The sequence below is a fragment of the Brassica napus genome, unplaced genomic scaffold, assembly GCF_020379485.1.
Source record: "Brassica napus cultivar Da-Ae unplaced genomic scaffold, Da-Ae ScsIHWf_2707;HRSCAF=3468, whole genome shotgun sequence".
In the NCBI taxonomy this organism is placed as follows: Eukaryota; Viridiplantae; Streptophyta; class Magnoliopsida; order Brassicales; family Brassicaceae; genus Brassica; species Brassica napus.
Window position 1 is genome coordinate 3767 of NW_026015991.1, and position 18933 is coordinate 22699.

General features: G+C 26.8%; 1 pseudogene; it reads right to left on the reverse strand.

Moving 5' to 3' along the window:
• Positions 1-431: 431 nt before the first annotated feature.
• On the reverse strand, positions 432-2509 carry LOC125601956 (annotated as a pseudogene).
• Between the last annotated feature and the right edge of the window lie 16424 nt (positions 2510-18933).

Sequence of the window (18933 nt, forward strand, 5' to 3'; positions counted from 1 at the left end):
CAGCAGAGCGTGTTCGATTGACAAGGAACCGATACAATATTAACCTCACTAACTCCTCTGTCATTGTGAAGATCGATCCTATAAAACATTCCAGCTTTTATTGTTTTCCAAACTGGGATGATCTCTACCGCGGCTTACATCATCCTAAATTTCCTATTGGTATGTTTTCTCTTCTATATAATTAAATGAAAATTGAGAGCAGCGAAATAATCGATGAATGTGTTCATATTGATAATATTATGTATCTAAATATGTGTAAATATTTTGGCCTATCCAATCAGATATTTATGGTCAAGTGATAGGAGTATGATTTCCTGAAGAATATATGATGGAACCTACTAACGGAAATAATGGTATCATCGACCACAAAATCCGTTTTTTTTGTACTACACATCCCGTAAGTATTCAACATCTGTAAAAAGAAAGATATACACTTGTATAGTATCACATGGTTTGATCCCCTTTTTTTTTACAGTAACGTCGTCATTAAGTGTGTCGCTTATGGTGCACTTGCTCATGTTTTCAATGATTTATGGAATTCTATAGATGCAGACATAGTATTATGTGTTTTACAGTGTTGGCAAATTAATTGGGGACAAAGTAATCTATTGTATTTATTGTATATACAATAGATTAATAGGAGCTGATATTATATGTATATTTTGCTAATATTTTTCATATTTCATAATAAGGCCGACTTAAAAGGGTTACTAACATTGATGAGTTTTCCAAAATTGTCTTCGAACCCATTGGTGTTCCCGAAATTGATGCTTTACGATTGAGGTAATACATGCATTCACATATTTTGTTAAATAATATTTTGAATTTCTCTAGATGATCTCTTTGCTTGCTCATAATATGATTGCAAACGAAGACTTTTGAAGGCATTATTGACAACAGTTATTTTGTTTCTATTTTTTATTTTCTTTTGTTTTTTTATACATTGTTCCTTTTATATTTTATTAGACTATTGCGTATGTTTCATTTAATATTATATTTATAATTTACCCGCATGCAAACAAATATACAATTTAATTTTAAAGTCCATCGCATATAAATTTATATTGACATACTAAAATTCTTAACTATAATCCGTACTTTCTTATATATTTTTTTCTTACTATGATTTTAACTTTTATTATGTCTACATATTAAAAGTTATAATACTTTAAAAATCTCCTCCCTCTGCGCAGGGCGCGGGTTATCACCTAACGTAATTTAAAATAAAAATATCAGATTCTCCTTTCAGAATGATTTTCGATGGATAAATAGGGGATCTACACAGCATATATTAATATAGAACAAGACATTAAAAAACAACACAAAATTTATTTAAAAAAATCAGCCGTTTTACTTTGATCTTCTGAATATATATGTGAACCAAACTGTTTATTGTTTGATCTTGTCTGAATTCGGACAAATGTTTCCAGTTTCCTTTTAACCAAATCTGAAGATGAAATCTTTTTACTTATCCCACAAGTTAGAACAAAAACTAATTACATCATCAACCAATCAATCGTACTTTTCTCTCCATGAATAAACAAGAAAGAAAACCCAAGAGATCCCCAAAGCTATGTCTCCAAGAGCTTGTTTAGGCCATTCATAAGCAAGATCTTCGATTCTCCACTCGAACAAAACCCTCCACGAAGCCATTAACACGTAAAGAAAGAATCACAGACCCTCCAGCGAAGAAGCTATGAAACTCTCTGTCTTTCACGAAAGACACCATGAACAGTACAAACCCAATGGCAAAGAGAAGCAAACCAGAGAACGACTGAGAAATCTGAATGAGAAGCTCATCATGTGGCGTTGAACCCTTTAGTTTGCTAGCAATCTCACTTCCTGGTCCAAAGATGGACGCTTTCTCTGTGTAGAACATCATCAGGGTTCCACTCGTTAGAGCTATTACAGAATGGAGTATACAGATTACACGAAAGAGAGATGGGTTCATCGAAGTTGCTGTAGTCATGATGAAAAAGAAAGAGAGTTTGTGGGTTTTATCAGATGGAGTAAACGATGATTGTGAGTTAAAAAGGAAAAATGGAAAGCTTTTGTTCACAGGATCTTGCTGGTTTAGGAAATGAATGAAGGAGGAAGGTATGGACTTGGCTTTTGGGAAGAGAGATGATCTGATTTTGGGATTTGGACTTTTGACAGATTACATGATTTTTAATTTCTTTAATTAGTATATATACTCTTTATATAGAAAGGGTTTTATAATAAGTTTCTTGGTTTGATGTGGGTCACTCTATGAACAATTTTATTTTCTCTCTTCTAGGAAGGGCAGCTAGACAATTTTAAATCCCACGTCCCAACTAATTCTTCATTATATTGATTAAATTAAATTCTGAAATCAATACTATTATTTGAGAATTGAATTTGATCACTTGTCATGTTTTTAGAATTTTAGATAATGTTTTTTTTATTTGTCATGTTTTTAGAATTTTAGATAATGTTTTTTTTATTTGTCATGTTCTCAATAATTTTAACCGATGAGTCATTAATTTTAATTTATCAAGTTATTTGAACTTAATTAAATAAGTATATTAAAAAGAGAAATTGTCAAAAATGACTCAAAATTTGATTTTGAATACAAAAGTGTACCAAAAATTCAATCAAATGCAAAAATAAACCAAAAATCTAATGAAATTACAACAACCTCCTTATGATCAAACATAAAACAAGTATTGAGTTTTGCTATAATAACCCTTCCCATGAGAAGACTTACAAAGAATATTTTCAGATAAAACTTCTTTGTAAGTTTTCTCATTCAGTAGATCTTTATAATAATTTAAAATTTTAATAAAAATATTTTGATGGGAAAAAATTGAAATCATGTAATAATAAATATTTCTAAATGATGTAAATTTAGTTTTACTAAAATTGAATTATTTTCAACATAGATGAGTGAATGTAGATTAATTCATGATAGTCATTGGTTTAGGTTTTGGTAACATATCCCCTATATATTAAAAGAGAAGAATTGTGAGTTAATGCTTTCACACTATATTGAACACGTGTCAACCTCACATCGATTTCAATTTGAGTATGATGACGTGTCGGCCTCACAATCATTTAAAAATTAATGCGTTCAAATATTATTTTTTTAATTCAACCGCATACAATTTAATGTGTTGACACTAATTTTTTTTAATCATCTTATTTTTAGTTCTTCAACTTTTAACCTTTGTATTAGTAAAATAAAGTTTTCTCCGTACAACTACTAAACAATATCATTTTGAAAGAAAGAAACTAAAAAATTATTGTGATTCACATCAACTAAAATGATTGAATGAGAATGTTTTTAGAAATTGAAAGTTTTGTATCTTGCCGAACTTAGTCATGGTTGAGGCTTATGTACACGAAAACAAAAAATAATTTTGATTGTTATGAATTAAGGAAATTGAGGTAAAAATACTACACACAAAGTAGGATCTTTAGTTAAGCAAATATTGTTTTTCTTTACGGAGTTTTCTTATCAGATCAAAAATTAGAACTATAATTTGATTACAAGAAAAAAATCAGAAATCAGAAAAGTTTTTTTAAAAAAAAGAAAATTTGTGAAATCGATTGAAAACATAATTCATGCGATGGGTGAAGAGATCACATTATATGAAAATACAAGTTATTAGTTTTAGACTACGTCAATTTGCAACATGCCCAAAAATATTGACACGACTCTCAACCATTTTATTGGTATTTTTAAAGTATAGTTCAATAATTATGTATGTTAAATAAACCGAGAATATTTGTTTTACACTTATTTTATTTTGCTTTATACTAGTAAAAGAAAGTAAGTCTGGATAAAATATAAAAATCCAAAAAACCAAACTGAACTAGATTTGAAAGCAATACTAACCATAAACTAAAACTGATTAATTACTCAGATGGATCTAAAAATTTAATATCCAGATAACCAGACTTTAATCTGATCCACACTAAAATAACTTGGATACCAGAAATATCTAAATCACAATTATATATTTAAATATGTTAATTGTTTTAAATTTATATCTGTTAGATATTCAAAAATATGATATTATCTAAAATTATCAACATAGTCACAAGTAAATATCTAAAAATAACAGAAAATGTTCAAAATACAAAAAATATTTATTTGTTCTCCATCCAAATATTTAAATTAAACTAATTTTTATGTAAATTTAAATATTTAGTCTTACATTATTAAATTTTTTTATGTTTTATATTATTTTACTTTAATATTAAGTTTATTTGGATTTTTGTTAAAAATACATAATTAAAATGGGTATCCGGACTCAAATCTGAATCGAACTCGCAATGATTCGAACCAAATCCAAACCAAAATTTGTAAATATCTGAATACGATTTAAATTTCTAACCCAAAAAATCTGAAATCCGAATAGATTAACTAAATCCGAAGGAATATATGATGCTCATCCACAGAAAAAAAAACTATACAACAAATCCTTTGGTACGACATACAATAAATAATCTAATAAACTATTTTACTCTCCGCATAGCACGGGTTACTACCTAATGTTATAGTATTGTTGGTATTTTTAGGTTTAGATTTCAAAATCTTATCTTTTTAAAAACTGTTTTTGACCTATATGTGTTTAGAGACTATCTAATAACTTGATTTAAACACTTTCTAAGTATCTTAAAAGTTTAAGGAAGTGTTTTTGCTAGTTATTCGATTATAGGATCCGAAGACTCACAAAAGACTTCCCAAGATGTCTTCTGGCATATCCCGCTTAAATTTAGTAGAATTTATGGTTCCACCTAAATTTTAGAAGAATTTAGGTTTTCCGCCTAAATCGAAGTCTTCCAGTCTTCTGAGGAAAATCTTCTCATGTATTAGATTTTAAAAGTAATTAATAAATTTTATAAAAAAAATATTTTGAAAGAGAAAAAATCAAAATCATGTATTAATAAGCATTTCTAAATGATAGAAATTTAGTTTTACTAAAATTCAATTATTTTAAAAATGTAGATTGAGTCATGATAGCCTTTGGTTTAGGTTTGGTAACATATGTTATATTATTGTTGGTATTTTTAGGGTTAGATTTTGAAACCTTATCTTAAAAAAAAAATAGTTTGACTTGTTTAGTGACTATCTAATAACTTGATTTAAACACTTTCTAAGTTTCATTTTAAGTTTAAAGAAGTGTTTTTTGCCTAGTTATTTGATTATAGGGTATGGAAGACTCTGAAAAGACTTTAGTTTAGGTTTAGTAACATATGTTATAGTATTATTTGTATTTAGGGCTAGATTTTGGTATCTTAACTTCAAAAATCTGACCTACATGTGTTTAATTTTATGTATATTAAACACTTTATAAGTTTATTTTAAGTTTAATGAACTATTATTTACTATTTAGTTAGTTATTTGATTATATTGTGGTTTGGAAGACTTCCAAGAAGACTTCCAGAAGACTTCACAAGAGAACTTCCCAATAAGACTTCCCAAGAACTTCAATAAGTCTTCTAGCATATTTCTGCTTAAATTTTTGTAGAATTTAAGTTTCCCGCCTAAAATTTAGTAGAATTAAAGTTTCTCGCCTAAAGCGAAGTCTTCCAGCAGTCTTCACATGTATTTTATTTTAGGGTATGAAATTATTTTCCAAGAAGACTTCTATGTCAAAAATATTTTATCTAATTATAATTTTTTGTCTTCATTTATAAATAAAATTTACACATTCTCCTTTTTCCTCTCAAATGGCTTCAACAAAAATGCAATGTTTCTCACTCTAAAACTCTTCAACCTCTCTCTAATCTCTTTGAACATCAAAACACCAAACTCTTAATCCATTTCTCATTTCTTTTATGTCTTTTCACTAATTTATCTTGTTTTTGCAGGTTTTTCATTACATGGTTCTCTTCTTTCACTCCTTCAAAAGTAGATCTATAACTTTTGGATATGTATTATTGTGTGTTTTATATATTAAATTCTAAAAAAACTATAGATTCAACCTAATGTGACTGCTTTGTTTATTGTTTAAGCATAAAAGTATATTTTTAAAGTTTTTTTCTATTTTGAAGTCATGTCAATGTTTTTGAATTTGCAGATTTTTCAGATCTGAGACAGACTTCGAAAGACTTCTTTAGAAGACTCTCGGAAGACTTCTAGGCAAGCCTATGCATTTTATGCTAGAACTTCTGCCCAAAGTGATACAAATTTTTGATATGTATTTTGTGTGTTTTATATATGAGATTCTAAAAAGTTATAGATTCAACCTAAAGTGTCTGTTTTGTTTATTATTAAGCATAAAAACAATATTTTTGAAGTTTTATCTGAATTTTTCAGATCTGAGTTAGACGGTAGAAGACTTCCCAGAAGACTCTTAGAAGACTCTCAGAAGAATTCTTGAGAAGTCTTCGAATGCACTTTATGCTAGAAGACATTCCACGAAGTCTTCAGAAAGTCTTCCTAAGTTTTCTGCCCAAAGTGGTACAAAATTTGGATATGTATTAGATTCTAAAAAGTTATAGATTCAACCAAATGTGATTGTTTTGTTTATTATTTAAGCCTAAAAATTTATTTTTGAAGATTTCTCTGTCTTGAAGCCGTTTGAATGCTTTTGAATATGCATATATTTTTCAGATCTGAGTAGACTTTGGAAAACTTCTTAGAAAACTCTCGGAAGACTTCCCAAGAAGTCTTCTAATGTATTTATGCTAGAAGACTTCCCACGAAGTCTTCGGGAAGTCTTCCGAAGTATTCTGCCCAAATTGGTACAAATGAATGATGTCAACTGGAGTTCAAGTTTATCTATATTGAGAAATGATATCTAGCTCCATGTGTAGTTTTGTTTATGGTCTGTTTTATTATTTGTATGTGTACTATTTTAGTTGTGAATACCCTATATATTATTTGAGAAGCATTACAACTTCTTTTTGTTGCCACATGTCATCACTAGAATGATTTTTAGAATCATTAGAGAAATATGTTGGTCCATCTAATTATATAATAAGCTTTTTATTAAACTAACAATCAATTCATTATTAATGTACTTCATTATTTCCTTAAAAATAAAATTTACAGAATTGCCTAATGTGGCTAGAGTATATATGGCAATTAATGATTTTGAATAATAAAGATTTGATAAAAATTAGTGTATCTTCTATCATATTTGTTTAATTTTAAACTATTAAATAAATTAAACAACCACAATAACCATATAATAAAAAAATTAGATTTTTCTGTATATGTTATATTTTGAATTTTGAAAAACGACTATAAATTACTAAAACTGTTAAAAGTCTCACATTCAAATGATTACAAAATTATATAAGTAAAAAGTATAATTTAATTAATTATTAAGATTAATATATATATATATATATAGTTATGTCGTTTTAAATTAAACTATAAACCATATAAAATACATAAATCTTTTAGTTTCAAAATTTACTTTGAATAACGTTTTTGGTAAAAGTTTTGAACGAACATTGACAACTTATTTTTTTTTATTATAAATTATTAAAACTATTAATCCCACAAAGAAAATTTTGTTATCAGTAATTTAATTTTTTTTCTATAAAAGATACAAATGATAAAAAAAAACTATATGAGTAGAAATCATCATTAAATAGACATTAATATTAAAAATATACTAAAATATACTATGTATGTTAGTATCATTTAAATTTAATTACATATCTTATCAAATATTAAAAAAGAAATTTGGATTAATAAAATTGATTTATATGTTCACACTAATTTAATTATATATTTAATAGTTACTGACTTTTAATTATTCAATATATATTTATTATTTCATAATATGTAAAAATATTTAATATATAAAATAATATATATATAATGTTCATTCCGCGCAAGGCGCGGGTCTTAACCTAGTTCTTTTATAAACTTGAAGAAATGTTAATCAAAAGAATTTGGTAAATATGTTCACGTTTTTTCAAAAGTACTTGACATTATTGAAGTTATTGATACATCATACCAAGAAATTTTAAATCATTCTATCAACTCATAACAAAACAAAACTACACAAAAACTTAGTCAAATTTACTAAAACTAAGAGAGAAGACTTCACAAGAAAACTTAGTCAAATCCACAAAAGATCAAACTTGAATTTTAAGTGAAAGCTGAGATTTTAAATCTGATGTAGGTTAAAAATTATATCTTACGATCCAAAAATACACATTAAACCACATGACTTGATATTCTTGAAGTTAGTTAACACTATTGAAAGTTAAAAAGATATCTTGAAGTTACTTTACACTTGAAAATCTAACGTAGAAGACTTCTCTAGAAAAATCTTAAGAAGTCTTCTCGGATTAGCTAGAAACATCAGCAAACATAAATATTTGAAATCTCATAATTATCACCAAATAAGTTATGAATTTCATCAAGAATGCCCAATATTTACTAATACACATGAATTAATAAGAAAATATTAAAAAGTCATTTTAATTGTAGAGAAAATGAAATTTTATTAAACATTGGCGTAGAAGACTTCCTAAAAGGTCATCTATTTAGGTCATTTTTGCAATTGCAAATTTACGAAGAAAAACTTCTTAAGAAGTCTACTTTAAAGAAGACATTTTGAGAAGTTTTCTTTGGTAAATATTGGCTTAATTTTGAATTTGAAAATTCTCTAAAATGCCAGAAAAGACTTCTCGACAAGTCTTTTTGGATAAACATGTTAGTTTTGCAATTGACCGAAGTCTTCTCAATGTCGTAAGAATTCTACCTTGGATACTTTTGCAATTGACTATATTCGACATTTTCAGAAATGATTTCTATAGAAGTCTTCCAAAGAAGTCTTCTCATTAATATTAAATCTTTTACTATTATTTTTCAATTGCAAAAGCAACCCACGCAGACTTCTTGCGATAGTGTGAAGACTTCGGAAAAACTTTTAGAATACTTCTATAGAAGTTTTCCCTGAGAAGTCTTAAAAAGTCAAATTTCCGACAAACTTCGGTAGTTGCAAAACTAACATGTTTATCCGAGAAGACATTTCGAGAAGTCTTCTCTGGGATTTTTGTGGTTTTTTTTTCTTAAAAAGGAAAGTTAGAAGACTTCTAGGGAAATCTTCTTGATGGAGAACACATCTAGCAAAGTTTTCTGAAAGTCTTCCCAAAGTCTTCTGAAAGTCTTTGCGAACAGATCTGAGAAAAAAAAAGATTTCATACTTTGAATCTATGAGATGGCTTGCTTAGCTTCTCCAAGCACCTAGAACTTCACTACAAAAGCTACCAAGTCGTTAATGGCCACAGATCATGAGCTTCAATGTCTCTATGAACGTTACAAAGCTTGAAATCAAAATATTGGTTTTTTTGGATGAATTTGAAGAGAGAGTAAAAGAGATGTGATTTATGTGCATAAGAAATGAGATATGAAGAGTAAAAATTGAAACGTTGGTTCATTAAGAGCTTCAAATTGGTTGTTCATGGTGGTTAGTGTATTGATAGTATTGACAATATTGTAAATACTTGGTGAAGATGAGGATGATAGGGTAAAAGACTCATTTTCGGAAAAAAAAAGAAAAAAATAATAATTGCATTTTCGTGAATAACTCGAACTTCTAAGGTGAATAAGGAAAAAGAAAGTTTCAAAAAAGCATAGCTTATTTTTATGTTTGAGTTGAAATTTTTGGTCATATTTGATAAAAACCCAAATAAAAATTAGGATATAAATCTAAATATTTTGCTTGACCCAATTTTGAAAAGGGCTTTTTTTCAAATATGACCTAAAATTTCAAGTCAAACACAAAACTAACCCATATTTTTTTCCTATTAACCCTAGAAGTTCAAGTTATTCACGAAAATGTCATTATCTTTTTTTTTTTTTTGAAAATGATTATTTTACCCTATCATCCTCATTTTCACCAAGTATTTACAATATTGCAATTACCATCAATACACTAACCACCATGAACAACCAATTTAAAACTTTTAATAAACCAAAGTTTCTATTTTTACTCTTCATATCTCATTACTTATGCACAAAAATCACATCTCTTTCACTCTTTCTTCAAATTCATCCAAAAAAACCAAGATTTTGATTATGAACTCTGTAAGGTTCATAGAGACATTGAAGCTCATGATTCATGGTCATTAACGACTTGGTACCTTTTGTAGTGAAGTTTTGGTTGGAGAAGCTAAACAAGTAATCTCACAGGCTCAAGACATATAATCGTTTTTTTTTTCTCAGATCTATTTGCGAAAACTTGTAGAAGACTTCGTAAATTGTGTTCTCCATCAAGAAGATTTCCTTAAAAGTCCTTTAACTTTCCTTTATTAAGAAAAAAACCCCAAAAATCCCAGAGAAGTTTTCTCGGATAAATAGGTTAGTTTTGCAATTAACCGAAGTTTGTCAGAAATTTGACTTTTATAGAAGATTTCTCGTGAAGTCTTCTCGAAAAAAACTTCTATAGAAGTCTCCTGAAAGTCTTCTCAATGTCGCAAGAATTCTGTGTGGGTTACTTTTGCAATTGAAAAATAATAGTGAAACATTTAATATTAATGAGAAGACTTCTCTCAAATTTTATTTCGGATTTTGGTCAAATCTTTGGTACAGAAGATTTCTATAGTCTTCTGTGGAAAAGTCAAATATAGTCAATTGCAAAAGTATCCCATGTAGACTTCTTGCGACATTGAGAAGACTTCAATAGAAGTCTTCCCCGAGAAGACTTCTCGGGAAATCTTTTATAAAAAGTCAAGTTTCTGACAAACTTCGATCAATTGTAAAATTAACATGTTATTCCAAGAAGACTTCTCAAGAAGTCTTCTCTGGCATTTTCGAAAAAAAATTTAAATTCAAAATTAAGCCAATATTTACGAAGAAAAACTTCTCAAAATATCTTTTGTAGAGTAGACTTCTTAAGAAATCTTATTTCAATACCTGAATAGAAGACTTCTTAAGAATGACATTATGAACAACAATGATCCTCCACAATCCCACTCTCTTGTATTGTTTGTGTAACTCAAAGTGTTCTTAAGTTATGAATGCGTTTCTTCGTCAACAAACATGTAGAAATGGACGTTCTTTCACCAGTTGTTGTTTATCGGTTCTTGAATTGTCATTTTTCCTGAAAAACAACAAAAGATAGAATTGATTTTTCTTGACTATCCAGATACTCTAAACAGTATATATATATACATGTGTTTTTTTTTTGAATAGGCTATATATATATATAATATATGTCATATACAAAATATAGGTGAAGCAACAGCTGCATCATGCATGGAACTGGTCCATGTGATGAAACTTCAGCTTCAAAGACATCTCCCTAAAACCTTTAGCGTCAAACACGTACCAAAAGCAAATCAATGCACAAGAGAGTCAGATTGATGAAGATGACGCTTTGCATACAACAGAGAGAAGAAGCACAACAAAACAGAAAAGATGAAAAACAGGGCGCACAAAACACGTTTATCCAGTTCACACATGTTTGACTAAGGTCGCTAAGTCTAGCCAGGATAACATGTTATCCTTCCCATAAGCTTGTAGACTTCCTCTCCACGCTTATTCTTGATAATGTTATGCTTCCATCTTCACTACTATATATATCCAACAGTCCAACACAGGAAGGATATTCCATATCGATGTCAAAACCGGTTTGATGGCCCGGTTTTGTTCCTATTTAAATTTAACTTTGTTGCCAAGACAAATACAACAAATGCAAGGTTCAGCAGGAGCAGCATGGCGGCCTAAGCACCAGCAACATAAGAAGGAGACAGATCTTTTCCTTCTCTTTAGAATTTCAAGTGAGCATCGTGGAAGAAGAAGAAGAAGAAGAAGAAGAAGAAACACCCACAAAAGCTTAAGGCTTGGGTTTCTGCAATGAGCCATAACTCTCGATAAAAAAGTCAGTCAACCTAAGAACACATGAGCAAAATCAAGATTCGATTCCATATATTACAGTTATACGTTGAGATGGTTTAAGCGTATCAAAATTATTGTTAAAATTTAAAACCTTGTCCCCAGTACCGTCCCTGAGGGGAAGCATTAGAAGCTTGGGCTTCCAGCCCTAGTTTAGTTAAGTTTTAAATTGACCGATAAAATACAAAAGTTTCAAGTAGGCTAGTGGTTAGTTTAGCTGTTTTGTGTGAGCGAGGTAATGGCTTCTATTCCTCTTTTACCCCATTTCCTTTAAAGCTTTTTTTTTTTTATAAAAAATACCTTTGATAAATAGGTCTTGATTTCTTTTTTTGCTTCCAACCTTTGGATTGGACCGATACTGCTTGTCCCAATGCGTTTTTATTATACATTCATCTTGTTTTACTTATCTTCTATCTTATATCTACGTTTCAAAAAATAAAACTAAAACACAAACATAATAAATCATATCTAAAAGTTAAATATAGTGTTAGTACCATGGTATCTATTCCGGTCTGGTTACCCAGACCACCTCAAGCCTGAGTAATAGAATGGCCGTTCGACGTCAAAAAAAAAAAACTAGCTTAGCCGTCCTCAGAGAGACAAATGGGCCCAAATGTGTTGTATTGTCTAAAATGTTGATTATTGTGTTTCTAAATTCTTATAAATATTATTTTATCGATATCAAACAAATCATTTTGCCATAAAACTGAAGTTTCTCGTTCAAATCTTATATATTAAAACAGAAGTCATGACTTTTTTTTTCATGTGTGATTTTTTTAGTTTGGACCATTCCTAGAAAATATCATATTTTACATAAGTTCATTATTATATCTTTTAATATCTTTATCATTTTGTTTGAAATACAAATTATATATTTAAAATGTTCTAACAAAATCTTTTTAAAATTTTCTTAGAATCTTTTTAAATTTAATTTCAAAAATTAGTTAGTTTTAATTTAAATTATCATAAAATATAATTAGAAATTAAAATTGAATATAGTTTTGGTTTATAAACGAAAATTTAAATAAAATAAAATTAATTAATTTCACAAATACATTTACTAATAACTTTTAAAGATTTTGTTATAAATACGTATTTATTTTTATTTTAATTTTTTCAAATTTGTTTTCTAATAAAATAAAAATCATAATTTTTTGATGAGTGATATTTTTATTTGGACCATCATTTAAATTTTATATTAAATGTATATCACTAATGCTAATATACATAATATTTTAACTACTTTAATCATAATATCTTTTAATTTCTTTTTAAAAAAAAATTAAAATTCTAACAAATCTCTTGAAAAAGATTATAATAAGATCTTAATTGTCATAAATTGAATATAAATATTTTCAACTAATTTTGTAATTAGTAATGAAATGTTACTAAAAGAATAAAATTATATCATATTTTATAAATTTTATAATAATATCTATCATTTTAAAATAAAATGTTATATTGAAGAAAATATGATAAAATTATTTTTAATTGATAAGTTAATATATTTTATTTTAATAAATATAAAATATTTATGCTAAAAATATAATATGATAGAGGTATATTATATTATCAACTTAATAAATATAAAATATTTATGCTAAAAATATAATATGTTGGTAGAACAGGTTAATATTAGTAAACTATATAATACATTTATAAAAATTTAGCTTATCTTAAACTTTTTAATATACAGTAATTTATTATATAAAATTAATAAACATTAAAAAATTACTAAAAAAATCTAGCAATTTGAATTACGGATCATGATTATGATAAATTAAATACAAAATTGTTTGGGATATTGCCACAAATAGCACATTCATAGTATCACTTTTTATGTTTACACTAACCACTTTTACCTTCACTTTTAATGAAGGGTAAAAGACAATTATACCCTTACGGTTAACTAATCTAAACTTAGGGTTTAGAGTTGAAGGGTGAGGAATGGTTTTTGGAATGTGAAATTTAGGATTCTAATAAATATATAAATAAATATTAAAAAAAAAGTTTCAAACATAATTTTCGTTTTGCAAAAAGAAATTTGAAAAAAAAAATTCGAAAAAAAAATTTATAGAAAAGTTTGAATTTGAAAAAGTATAATTCGAAAAAAAAATTTACTTTTTTTTTATTTTTTTTTATTTTTTATTTTTTTAAATTTTTTTAAATTTTTTAAATTTTTAAATTTTTAAATTTTTATTTTTTTGCTATTTAAATAATGATTTATTATATATATATAAATAATAAGGGCATAAGAGTCTTTTGTCACTTAATGAAGAAGGTATTTTTGAAAATGTCTCTTTAGTGGTTGTAAAAATGAAAAGTGGTACCATGAAAGTGGTAAACATGTAATTTCTCCAAATTGTTTTCATATATGTTGTTTCATGCATTAAAAAATTTAGTTTAGTAATCCAACGCAAATTCAATAAGACAAATATATAATAAGCAACCTATATATGTGATGATTTTAATTTACAGCATGAAAACTATAAAATTATTATATTTACCATAATTATACATTTATACAAACATTTAAATATGTGAGTAACATTAAAAATATATATAATAATTATGTAAAACAAATATCTATATATATAAATGTGAAAATATATACCCGCACGGTTGTGCGGGTGGAAATCTAGTAGATATCATTAAAGTGTTAGTCCTAGTTTGTAATGCCAGTAATGAGAATAGAAATACATATAATTGTATGAAATAAGATTTTTGTTTGATTGCGTGTAAACTAGTACCAGTTGACCATCCATTGCAATTATTGTTTTTATTTTAGTAATACCAAAATTAGATTACAGAATTGTTTTTTGAAGCCAAACTCATCAGTGCAAGGATTATGGAGATAAACAAGAATATTTTAGTTTATTAATGAAACTGGAAGCGAATACGAAAACACTAACGTCTTTCGTCCCAAGACGACGACTTGGCTTTTACTTCTTTTCCACAGAACTTTCAACACCCTCGTCAGTCGTCATACTTGCTTGTAATTTTTTTGGGTGTAAATACTTGCTTGTAATTGAGTAACTTAAAGTAAATCGAGTAAATATATCACTTGGTTGTAATTTCAAACAATATATTTGCTCGTATTTTAGTCTACTCAATTATACACTACATATTAATAGAAAAACATTTAAAAAATTATGACATGTAATTTTTAATAATTACAAAAGAGCCAAGTTGTCATTTAATTAAGATGTCAATTAATTTTATGTGGTAGCTAAAAAATCGTTTGAAAAAATATTAGTCAAAAATCCAATTACTAAGGAACATTACATTAACCCAAAATATAAGAAACATATATTTTTTTCCTTAAATAGAAGTTATGGAGTTATCTAATATGATTAACATATATATGATAATTAATAATTATGAATAATAAATATTTGATAACAATTTTTGCATCATTTCTCATTTTTGTTTAATTTTATATTATTAAAAGAAATCAAACAATCACATTAACCATATAATAATACAAATTAGATTTTTTATATGTTATATTTTCAATTTTCAAAAATGATTTTAAATTATAAAAAATGTTAGAAATCCCTTTGATTTATATATATATATATATATATATATATATATATATAATATATATATATATATATATATATATATATATATATATATATGTGTGTGTGTGTGTGTGTGTGTGTGTGTGTATATCGTTTAAATTAAACTATATACCATTTAAAAATACATAAACATTTTAATTTTGAAATTTACATCAAAAAATACTACATCACAAATTTTGAGATTAATGGTTTAAATTTTTTGTTACATCAGATATACAAATGTTAATAAAACCATATGAGTAGGAAATCTCAATAATAAATATTTATATAAAATATACTATATATTTATGTCAATATTTTTGAAATATAATTATATACCATATAAAATAAATAAAATGATTATTTTGATTTATTTACCATAAATATATTGTAAATAAACAAGAGGTATTATTTTGATTTATGTGATTACTGTAATCTCCTATATATTAATTGACAAACAACTGATTACTCTAGCAAGTGTAAGATTTTATTTATTAATATTGTTCGAAAATCTTACAAGAGATCGATACAACTAATATTTATTAAGAAGTTATTGAAATTACCTAGCAAGGACATGAATTGCACAACAAATTTTATTTCCTAACCCTAACCCCCTTTCTATTCGTCACAATACCGACAAAAAATATTTGGAAACGTCGATTGACAATCTGAAATGGTAATTTATTTTAAGTTCAGCACATTGTTATTCTTAAACATGTCGAGAACAATTTTTAATGATTAACTAAATGGGCCACGTACATAATAAAATGTGTTGTGGTTTAAAAATTGTTACATACCCAAAATCAATATGAATCATCATCATTTACGTTTAAAATTTTGTCACAATAAAAATATAGGGTTAGGCTAAAAAAAACTGAATCCGAAGAACCAAACCAAGGCTGATCCAAAGAATCGTACTGAACTTTAATCAAATTTGGTTAAATATCCAAATGGGTTCAAAGTTTTGGTATCTAGAGAACCGGAACCAAACCGATCCAAACCAAAATATTTTAGGTATCTGAATATATCATAACAAGATTTATATAATTAAATATATCAATTTATTTTTAAGTTTAATATCTAAAAGAATATACAAATATATAAGACGTTTTTAAGTTGTCCAAAATACTTGAAAATATATACAAATAGTTATAAATACATGTTTAAAATAGCTAACGATACTTATAATACCTAAGATACTTAAAATATCTATTGATTTCCTATCCAAATATTTAAGCTAAACCAATTTTTAATGTTAAGTTTAAGTATTTTGGCATACATTATTAAAATTTCTATGTTATATATTATTTTTATTTTCAGATTTTGAAAATTTAAAGTATATAAAAACTTTAATTCAGAAAAGTTTAAATAGGTTATCCGAACCCAAGCTCGAACCAAACCCGCAAAGATCCGAACCGAACCAAGTCCTCAAGGATCCGAATCGAACCCATTGATACTCAAGTGTCCACCTCTAATCAAATATAAAAAATGTTATTGATCACAAAATGTATATTGTTTATAATATTTAAGTACATTATACTTTTTAAAAAAATTACTGCACGGATTATCATCTAGTTACTTTCTAAACATTAAATAAATTTTTTATTTGGTTATTTTTAGTTTCAAGATCCATCAATTTAAAAAGAGTTTTTGATGTAGCAGTTATTTTTTGTTTATTTTTGTTATATCGTTATTTAAGAAAAGTTTCTAGAACAGTAAACTATAACTTTGAATTATGGTAGGTAGAAATTAGAAATATATGTTGTTAATAGATTTTTTTTTGCCGACTGTTAATAGAATACTTAACTATGAAATTTTTTATTTTTAATTTTGTAACGGGCAACTATGAAAATATCTGAACAACAATTCAGAAATACAAAAAGAAAGGGGTCAATCTATGATACCATGATGTGTTTAAATCTTACACTATTAAAAGGAGAATATGAAACCTTTTTAAGTTGTATACGTCAGCGAAAAAATTTGCAACCAATTATTTGTCTATGTCATCATGGATGTTAAGTTGTTGGACCACGAATATGTACTGTGTAATAGGCATTTTAGCTTTAGTGACCCATTTGTTTTGTTATCTTCTTACTCCAACCTAATTTTGTTACGACGTTTACATAAGACCTTTCAGAACTCATTGTCTTCATATCTCCTCCGTATGACGCCTGCGACGGCTATAATGACGAATTAAAGCTATTTAATTACTTCTCCAGACAAATCGGCGTCTAACTCTCCACATCCCTCCTCTTAATCAATCATAACGATGCCTCCTCAAGCCAAAAATTTATTGCTCAGATCTTCAAATTCATTCCTAGCTTTATGGCAAATCAAACGGCAGTCACCACCACCCAAGTTCATTCTCCACTTTTCTTCAGTAAGGTTTCATCAGGATCTGAAGATTCCCAGTTGCTTTTTAAGCTAATCTATTTTTGGAAAGCTCGCAATAATTCCAAAGGAGGTATCCTTCTCGGCCTTGAGATGCTGATGATTGATGAAGAGGTACGTGTCCATATTTTAATATTATGCTTCCGATTTCATACATGTCTCTGATTTTTTCTAACAGAGAGAGAATATGTTAATAAGATTCTATCTTGAAACTTAACATCTAAGAATTTTAACGTTAAGAAATTTTTTTAAAGATTAGTTAAATAAGTGACCATCTGTGAATATGTTAATGGTACTCAATATCTTTTTATGTAGTAACTAAATACATAATTTTTCATATTGAAATCTACTACATATTTCACATTTTTATAACAAATAATTATTTACAAAATAAAAAATACCAAAAAGTTTAATATTGAAAATAAATTATGGCTTCAAAACTTAAAGAATTGCTGAATCATTTTATTGGTTATCAAAATTTACAGATTTAAGTATTCAAAATTATTACACATTTATAAAATTATATATTTATATGAAATAAAGGTTATTTACCTATACTTCAAAAAATAATTTAAAATCAATCAGACGATATATAAGAAAATATATAATATACATAAGATGATAGAATTTTTTTTATTTTATTAAATATAGAGTATTTTAAATTTTAAGAAAGATTTAAACATGGTTACGAAAAGATTAATAGAGACATTTAATATGTTAACATAAATTAATGATATTTCAAACAAAGAAATATATCGAAACAAATAAATGATATAATATTAAAAAAACAAATTTAATTTTCTTTTAAAAATCTAAAATTTAATATTTATAGACAAACAAACCGCGTTACGGTTTTTGTAGTAGAAGTAAGAACGAACATTCATTGATTTAGACGTCTTCTAAAAGTAAAAATCCATTAGAAAAGGTAAAAAATGTTTTTCTATGAAGATACATCTGCCCAAAGAAAATGAAAAGACACACTTATCAGAAGAAGGATTTTGATTAGTTTTCTAATCTATGATTGGTTAAGTGTTTAAAAGCGCGTGGTTTTGACGAATCAAGAATGTCTTTCGCATGTCCCAGCTTCGATTTTCCAAAAAGAAAAGTTATACGACATTTTACATTGAACTGTTTTTATAA